The sequence below is a fragment of the Pseudochaenichthys georgianus genome, unplaced genomic scaffold (genome assembly GCF_902827115.2).
Source record: "Pseudochaenichthys georgianus unplaced genomic scaffold, fPseGeo1.2 scaffold_555_arrow_ctg1, whole genome shotgun sequence".
In the NCBI taxonomy this organism is placed as follows: Eukaryota; Metazoa; Chordata; class Actinopteri; order Perciformes; family Channichthyidae; genus Pseudochaenichthys; species Pseudochaenichthys georgianus.
In genome coordinates this window covers 29,542-37,940 of record NW_027263116.1, presented here as the reverse complement: position 1 = coordinate 37,940, position 8,399 = coordinate 29,542, and positions in this window count along the sequence as shown.

Here is an 8,399-nt window from a genome sequence, read left to right as displayed (position 1 = left end):
GTGTGTATTTTTTTTCTCCTGCAGTGAGACAAGTGTGTGTGTGTGTGTGTGTGTGTGTGTGTGTGTGTGTGTGTGTGTGTGTGTGTGTGTGTGTGTGTGTGTGTGTGTGTGTGTGTGTGTGTGTGTGTGTGTGTGTGTGTGTGTGTGTGTGTGTGTGTGCAGCTCCATATGTGTGAGACACCAGAGAGTAGGAAGGTGTTAACACAGCCTGCAGCGAAGATGGACGCAGCCAAGGGTTGTGATGGGCGTCATGGTTACCACCTGCTGCTTTATGCGAACAGGAAGGTCTCAGTTTGGTCTTGTGAGAGGAGTCCTGTGTGGAGCTGAGCTGAGATCAACAATGGTGACTGCCTTGGCTGAGTGTGATGTGACACCTGTCAATCATGCAAATATGGCCACTGGACTCTGGAGCGTTGGAAACGTGTTCTGTCGAGTGAAGAGTCACGCTTCTCTATCTGTCCACTGATGGACCAGTCTGGGTTTGGCGAATGCCAGGAGAACGTTAGAGTTGACGTAGAGCTGTTGAGGGCTGGACCGTTAACCTCTATCTGAAGTCTGCTGCTCTGAGCATGTCAGTTGGAGTGATGACATCCAGGTGTTCCATGACACAGGTGTCTATATTTGAGCTAACGAGGTGTGCAGAGATCACAGGTTTCCATTGTTCTGAATGAGAGATAAACCTCTTACGTGTGAACGTTTTGTTGAAGAACCGTAACAGATATCGGTGAAATTTCAAAGCGTGAAGCATCTCAAGGACCTTGAGTATCTGAAGTGTGCTTTTTGTGTACTTTCGGGTCAATAATGTGGCCTTTTTGGCAGACCCTCTGGAGTCGGTGGATGCGCCGGCACGTCCAGGTGCTCATCATTTCATGGGAGCCTGCCTGCAGACCTCCACTCTCAGGACAGTTCCGGTGCAGGCTGCACTCTCAGGACACCTCCACTGTCAGTACAGGAAATGACGATTCTGACGAACACGTTTTTTTCCCCGCCCACCGAAGGACTCGATTTTATGGAAGTTTTCAAATCACAATGGAGACTCATCACGGAGGTGATGAGTCCGCCCACCGTCCACTTTGGGTCGGCCTTGGTCAAGCCCTTTTGACCCCCCCAGCCTGGTTCTCGTAAAAGTTTTTAGCTCAAATAACACCATGGAGGAATGTAACGGGAGTTAACAGGGGACTCTGCCCGCCTCACGACTGCCTATTTTCGGACACTTTTTTTCACTTGATTATTTTTTTTGGCTATTTCACCCGGTCTCAGGTATCCCCCCACGGCCTGTGTCCAGCCCCCCCCACTCATCCATATATTAACGGATTTTGACCATTTTTGTTGCATTTTTCTCCTCTCCTCTCACTGATCGAATGGCAACTGTGACCCACTGTCGGAGGGCCTCCGCGCCGGCGCTCTGGCGGTCGGTTCCCCCGAACTGCGGGTTCGACTCTGATGGCCGGGCAGTGATGTACCTGAACGCGTTCAATGAACGATCGTTCAATGAACGATCGTTCATGAACGCGTTCATATTTTGGGCGAACGTGAACTGAACGTACTGTATTTCCGCTAGATGAACGTAATTGAGAACGCGTTCATTCTCAGCACTGTATAACGGCGTTCAAAAGTGCGTTCATTCTCAGCACTGTATTATAACGGCGTTCAAAAGTGTGCCAGATTTCATATGCCTTTCAGCCGAAAACCCAGTTAAAACACACCGTAAACAGGCTTCAAAATAATGCGGAAAACCACCCAATCTGGCAACAGCAAGCTGCCTGTGACGCGTACGCGCCTGTCACCCCTGGCTGTCGCACTAAAATATAAATATACTAAATATATCAGACTCCTCACAACAAACAATGTGGAACCGCGGAACCGGCGAGCATTGAATGAATGAATGAATTAGTATGGACGAAGCCGAGAGCAGCTGCAGCAGCACTCGCTCAGAGTGAGACTCTACGGCAGGGGTGGAGAACCTCCGGCCTCCGGGCCGTATACGGCCCGCGAGACAATTTGGTACGGCCCTCGAGGTAATTTATAAACACACGCAAAAAATTAAAAAATTAAAGAAATCTAGACCGCAAAAAAATTAAACAACGAGTGGTTGTTTTTCCTGGCCAAGGTCAGGGTCCTTGAACACAACACGAGCCTAACGTGTCATCACGTGGTATATGTCTCGACTGACAGGGGTGCAGTTCTGACGGAGAGCACCAGAACGCCACTACTCCAGCACTTCAGAAATTGCAGTACCGATAAGTCCATACACATGCCGCAGTTTCTGCGTGTCTGTGTCTTTAGTTGAAAGCCCAGTGGCGATCTGCTCATCTCTCATACTGATCAGACAGTCAATAACTGTGTTGTTATCATTAGCATCTGGTTAGCTAGCTATGCTAACGAATATAAGAAGAATATTAAAAAATAAGAGAATAAAGTAAACAGGTATAAAATACTATATGACAGTTATTAATAAAGAGGAATACAGTTTGAAAGGGTAGTGATTTGTCAAATATCCATACATTAAAAGAAAATCTGTTTACAGTTGTGTTTGGGTGTTGAGAGATGTGTCCATAGATCTCCTAATGTTGCTCTCAAAGTGCACCAGATTGATGCTTTTAACTTCAACATTTAAAAAAAAATCTTCCCAGGGGAACATGCCCTCCGGACCCCCTAGAGGAGGTTAGGTCCCCCCCCCCCCCACTTAAATCATGTTCACATGGATAGGAAACTAAATACATTTGCACACATCTTGTGTCCATATCTTTCTGTGTTGGTGGTCACGCCACACCCTGCACGTGCATGCATATGCGAGTCATGGTGAGATATCTGGATTAAGAGGTTGCGTTTTCTTTGCACAGAATGAAATGAATGGGCTGTCATTTTAGTTTTTTTAAGCAGAGGTCAATAACTTGTACGGCCCTCTGAGGATATTGTAAAAATTGAAATGGCCGTTGAGAGGAAAAAGGTTCCCCACCCCTGCTCTACGGCGTCGGCGTATGAGCATTTAAAAGAGTTTTACGTTAAAGTCAGTAGCCTACTGACTCAGACGGAAAAAATCTAACGTTTGCCTGTAAACTGTGTCCGCCCGGTTTGAAAAAGCAAGTCCGTACATCGACGACGTCGACAACAAACCTTAAACGGCACATTGAGAATAAGCACACGACTAGCCTTTCACGGTATGTGCGAGTGGCGAATAAAAAAGAGAGCCAAAACAGATCCACTTCCACCCAAATCCCATTAACATCGTACAGGAGACAAATAATAGCTCTCAGCAACGTATTGAAAAAATAACTATGAACTATAAATTAGTTCATTTTTGAAACCATGAACTTTAGTTCAAAATTTTGAATTATGAACTATGAACTGAACTAGTTCATTTTAAAATTTGTGAACTGTGAACTGAACTAGTTCATGTAGAAAGTGAACTTTCCCAACACTGTGGCCGGGAGGGTGTGCTGCGTTGGGGGGGGACTTCCCCCACTCTGCGTGTCACTTCCTTCCCGGGCCGGCCGATATGAAGCGTGACCAAGACGCACCGTCCAGGGGTCCCGCAGCGGGGTGGGACCCTTGTATTGTAGTTAATATCAGTACAGTATCACTTTTCATCACTTAGATTGATTGAACTGTTCTGCCCTTACAGCGCATATCCCTATGCGTAGCTAGACAGTTAGCTAACATTTAAAAGTCCTCCAATAAAGATGCAAGGTTTTCTTTCTTGACTTTACTGTTCTTCTTTTACTTTGTAAAACTGTAACAATACAGAAATAAAACACATATAAGTATGCAGGCTTTACATAACATATAAGTAGCACTGTACAAACGACACACATACTACTATTAGGAATTAGCTATCATTAGCATCACTATTAGCTAGCCCACGTCAGAATCGTCACTTCCTGTACTGACAGTGGAGGTGTCCTGAGAGTGGAGGTCTGCACCAAGCCCCCAGGAAGTGCGCCGGAGTCTGATGAGAATATTCGTGCTGGTCAAACGGCGGTACTACACTTCCTTTAGGTTGCTGGGCCCGGAAACACTTTTTCCCATTGACTTACATGGGGAAAGAGTGGTCTGTAACTCGTTGGATTTTTTAAACTAAATAAACTACCCAGTATGAACGTTTGTATAGCCCTTATTAAAAACATTCGTTCCTCAAGTTGTAAAAATGTGCTAATAACATTATTCTGAGAGTTATTTCCCTCGGCATTATGAACGCGCATCTAATCCACTGGACCGCGCTGCCCGGCATGTTCATGTTACGTGTTCAACACTACATGAGTTTCTCTTTACCCATGGATGCACAATAACAACGGACCATATCGCCTTAGTTACTGCCATCCCACGGAGCTGTAATAATGGATATATTGCACATGTTTGCTGAAATTCATCATTTGTAAAATATTATACTACATGGGCTGTATGATGTAAATCTTGTACCGTAAATGTTGTATTAAATAAAGTTAATATTACCGACGTAGATTAACGTTCCTGTAGCTTCTTATTGCACTTGCAATTGTTTTAGTTACTTGTGGGCTACTTAACATGAATAATCACAGAACTATCCTTTTACTCCATCACATTTCAAAAAGAAATAGGCTATTGTTATTTTAACTCCACCACAGTAATCCATCATCAGCTTTACTTTTTAGATAAAGTTTTAACTCACAATTGATCATAACAGGCTTCAACATATACATTTGTATATATTACCAAGTGGTTTCATGTACAACCCACACAAGTATCATGCTAAATGAAGCTCTGTTGTTGGATATCACTAGATCCTGATGTCAGCGTAATATAAAAGTACATAACGATTGATGTGTAACTTAGCATAATTTACTAGCTAGCCACTAGCTGCTAACTGCCGCCTTGTTAATATAAATCCAGTACCATGCTGTCATGAACGTGCGGTGCTGTTACGTGTACGCAAATTCACGTGCTTAATGTGAACGAGCCTTTTGGGCGGCGTGGTGAAAGTTGCGCATGCTCTGAGTGCACATACGGGTACTTCTCAGGCATGCCGGGTAATCTGTGACGTTTCGCTCTCTCAAAAGTTGGGCCATTTTGTCATAATGCGCTATTGAGCAACTCTCATAGGAATGAATGAGGCCCCGCCTCCCACGCTGTTGCCAGTTCTTATTATACAATAAGTCAGCTTTATTGTCAAAAAGTCTACATGTGTTATACATCCAGAAATATCGTTTCCCACAGTGTGACATGTATACATAAAACAAAACAAAAAGGGCCTAGATAAACGTGGTATACATTAAACAAAACCAAAAGGGCCTAGATAACCGGGGTATACAGTTTAAAATGGTAATGATATATTTGAAGTGTTCAAAGTGCAGTTTCAGTGCAAGTCAGTTGAAACGATCTTAAAGAGCCTGTGACACGGTTTTCCCCCATCATCCAAACCCATCAATTTGAGTACATATTGTCCCCTTGAAAACCGTTACTGAACTGATTTTGGATATTTGTACTTTGATAACCATTAGTCTGCCTTCAATGTTGACAATTTTCTGGATCTTCTCGCGGATTCTTCAAGTCCCGCCAAATGATGGGTGACGTCATTGCGGGCACAGCGCTCCAGCTGCACCGTCCAGGATCCCAGCATCTGCATGTAAACCTTTATATATATACAGTCAGATGTAAACGCACGACGGCGCACACAGCAGCAAGCTCAGACAGCGATGACAGGTTAATGTTGAACGTGTCTGAGAGCTCATGAGGCTGAAGGATCGGTTTATGTTGTATCTGTTAGAAGTTTAGGAATGAGGTGCGTCAATATGGGCGATCATATGGTCATGTAGCCAGTGGTGGACTGGGACTAAAAATCATCCCGGGACTCTCGACCGGCCCACTTCGGTACCGCTAGTAAGCTGTCAACGGGGGCAGTGGGGGATGTAAAATACAAATATAATGTATAATGTCTGTGTCTTTGACATTAGCGCTGCTAGCCACCTGTGCCCTGTACTACGAAGCCAGTTCAACAGACCCTGGATATGTTTGAGTAACAAACAAACTAACAACAACAAACTAACAAACGAGATCTCGCTAAGTGGTCCTACGACGCTGGTTATCAACTCGGTAAATCAAGCCAGGGTTTCTCTCTCCAGCTGAGAGCGCGTTCACGTCTAAGACACGAGTGGATCTGACTTTAATTACATTTGTCTCGAGTGTTTCGTCAACATAATGTGTTAAATAATACTTCTGCATCCAGTCTGTGACACTGAGTGTTGCACGGCCAGATGAGGCTGGAGAAGCTGACTCAGATAAGGAAATATATGATATATTATGATATTATATGATCGATGATCTGATTGATGATGTAATATGAATGATAAGTGCGACACGTCGGCGTCTTCTCTGCATACGGCAGTTTAAACTGTATTTTCTTTATCCTGTAATATGACTTGAGAGATTTAAACTCCGCACACTGAGTGGATCTCTTTTCTATAGACGCCGGAGGCGGACAGCGTCAGGTAAAAGAAGTTATTTAGCCTTCTCAAACCTGAGCCTCACGCGCCGCCTATGGGGGATGTGCTAGTGATTTATCCGACCGGCCCACTTCGGTACCGGCCCATCGGGATTCGTCCCGATGGCCAGTCCGCCACTGCACCCAGCCCACGTAAACTGTCAACGGGGGGAGCCTCGCTGCGGGGAAACGGTGGACCTAGTGTCCCGATCGGAGTGGGAATAATAATAATAATCCGTGCATTTTATCCATTAATTTCCCCAACATTGTGGTAAAAAACCACACGTTTAATCCACGTTGTTGGTGTACTACAACTACAAAAAGCATCGGTTTGTTTTCTCATCAGGAAATGCAGACCGGCTCAAACAAACGATTTTTAATCATCATCCTCACTCGTCATTTAATGTATCATATGTTCGCCGAATTGACAAGAAAGCACTAATAAATGTAGTTTCATCCACTTGAGTTTATAACCACAAAAATAATCGATTTGTTTTTATATCACATCCGACGGGAGGAAATTCAGCAGCTCTCACTCCCGATTTTTAATCCTAATGTAATCATCATCTTCACCATGATCATTTATGTTTATGTCGCCGAATTGACATGAAAGCACTGACAAATATGAATATACTGTAGTCAAACGTTATTAACGTGCCTAAACTCAGTAATTCACCATTTCTACGCATGACAACACACTTTGTCCGTGTTTGGCTCTCGAAGCGTTCCCGCATTGACGTCACTTCCGGCTTCCCCCAAAACTTCAAAATGAGTGAAGGAATTTCCCAGCGATGTTCGAAATTATTGATATTTAACGAAACGGTATCGCTTTTTCTTTTTTAAACTGACGGTTCGAGATTACTAGTAGCCCAATATTTCATTGCACAACAGTTGTTGGGATGGTGTCACAGGCTCTTTAAGTTGGCGTGACGTTGAAGTCGTGCGACCCTGCTGCTGGACTGGCTTGTAGTTCGTTTATAGCATAACGTTAGCATTTTGCTTCTGGCGACTAGATTTATGATTCAAAAATTATAAAAGTAGGGTTGACATGTGGAGATTATCCGGCTGAAGAAAACGTGATCCCTCTCTTAAATGTGTGTCAACCACAGACCTTATTTCGAGCTATTTTCCAAAATCCTATGGAGAAATTGCATTGGTTTTTTGACGAAGGAACCGGAAGAAGTTTAATTCCGGGTTTTAGGACTTGTCACTGCGGTTCTCTATTATACATCCATGGTCTGCACCGGAACTGTCCTGAGAGTGGAGGTCTGCAGGCAGACCCCTCTCCATAATTTACGTACTTAATCATATATTTTCAATTTTTAGAAATATGATTCAGCGACGACAACAAGGATCCATTTGGACATGGGTATGTGTAAATATTACAGTGTGTACTTGCAATGTGTAGGGAATACCGCGAAAATGAACAATAGTTTTATTGATATATTTTTTATCGATAGTCATGAACTTTTTCTTGGGACAAAATAGCAAACGTTTACTCTGTGTTAACGTTATTTTGGTGTGTAAAAGTGAGATTACATGTGTAGATGATTAAATTAATCATTTATTCGTCCCACAACGGAGACATTTACAGTGACATGTTTTTGCCATCGATTATTGTATCATACTGTTCTGTACAGATGAGTCTGTCATAGATTTATTTATATGTGTGCCTGTTATTATTTTACCGTCCTGTACAGATGACACTTTGTAATCAGATGTATGCAGGGCTGCCAACATTTGAGTTCAGCTTGGAGTGAGATTTTTTTGGTGAACCGAAAAAAGAAACGTTCATGTGTACAGTGTTACAAATGTATTGAACATGTACAAACTAGAGTTTCCCATTAATGTACCGGGCGCTACAGTGGAATACGCACATACACAGTGTACCCATGACTCTTACAATGAAGGCTCGACAATCAGCTCACAGCATATAAAATGG